Consider the following 1471-nt stretch of genomic DNA (forward strand, 5'->3'; position numbering starts at 1 on the left):
TCACCACAGACTCGCCAGTGAGAGTGTTTCCTGTTGTTTGGAAACTTCTCTCTTTTTTAAGACTCCCTTCCCAGGACAGATCTCCATCCCTACCTCTTTTGTCTCTCTTTTTATCTTTTATTATTTTTTCCTGCCTCCTTTCAAAGACAATGGGCTGCTTTTCTGGGTGCCTGATGTCCTCTGCCGGCATTCAGAAGTTGTTTTGTGGAATTCACTCAGCATTCAAATGTTCTTTTGATGAATTTGTGGGGGAGAAAGTGGTCTCCCTGTCCTATTCCTCTGCCATCTTAGGACCGCTCCCCCCCACCCCCGCCCTGTTTTTTCCATTCAGGTTTTAAAAAGTGAAATGAGCATTTTGGCTGACACTATGATGGAGCAAAGCAGGCTTTTTCAACCATAAACTGATACCACCTCTTGGTCATAAACCCTGCAGAGATTCAAGATGAGTCTCAAATTTCAAAGAGAGTCAGCAGAGAGTGCAAAGATATATGAACAGAGGAGAAAGCTGCTGAAGGCACAAAGGACCACAAGGGATTTTTAGAACCATTTTCATTTAATAAGCCAGAGTAGCAACCTAAAGACCTTGGCTGTGATCACACCAGAATATTTTTAATGGATTGCTGCGGGGAAACATGATGGGCAGCTGCCGTCCTCTGGCTCACAGTGTCAGGAGGGCAGCTCCAGCACCAACTCCAGAGCGAGCCTGTGGCTAGGGATGTAGTAGAGGTATTTCTTGCCAGATGGGAGCTTTTTGGTGAGAAGACTCCTTTAGGGAAAAGTTTTTTGGCTTCCTCTTCAGGAATTGTTGGAAGGACCATCATGCTGTCCCTGTTCTTCCATTCAACCAGGGTGACCTCCTTCTTCTTTGCTCTCAGCTGGAAAGAGAATCTCATCAAAGTTCCTGCCAGTGGTAGCTGAGTAGAGGATGGACAGTTTTGGCTTATTATCAGGACCAAAAACAAACGCCACATGAGCGGTCACAGGCATGCCCTTTTCATCATTCTCTGCTGGGTCCAGCTTGCCCAACTGGATGGCAAGGTCCCCATTCTTATCATCAGTGATGGGAAGCATAACTTCTCTGTGGCTCTTCACCATTGTAAGTGTTGATATCCTTGCTCCATGCAAGATGATAGTCTTCCACGCTGTCTATAGAAAGAGCAATCATCTTAATTTTTCTCTTGGCAAATTCTGGTGCCAGCTTTGCTGCTCTGCCGAGTTCCGTGGTACACACTGGGGTAAAATCCTGAGGGTGCAAGAAGAGAATTACCTATGAGTCGCCCAGATAGTCATGGAAACGGATGCAGCTGATGGTAGTACTTGCCTTGACGTTGGGAGCCTCATTCCGCAGGAGGAGACCTCCACGCGTGGCGGCAGTGGTGATAGGGACGTAGGAGAAAGTGCAGGACTGACAGCCACTAGCCTGTGGTTCTAGTTTCTCCAGCTGCTCATTCTTAATGTGCTTAGTTTTCAT

At 46.8% G+C, this 1471-nt stretch overlaps 1 pseudogene; it reads right to left on the reverse strand.

Moving 5' to 3' along the window:
- Positions 1–666: 666 nt before the first annotated feature.
- Positions 667–1471, reverse strand: LOC120862268 (annotated as a pseudogene).

The sequence above is a fragment of the Oryx dammah genome, unplaced genomic scaffold (genome assembly GCF_014754425.2).
Source record: "Oryx dammah isolate SB20612 unplaced genomic scaffold, SCBI_Odam_1.1 HiC_scaffold_3, whole genome shotgun sequence".
NCBI classification, from domain to species: Eukaryota; Metazoa; Chordata; class Mammalia; order Artiodactyla; family Bovidae; genus Oryx; species Oryx dammah.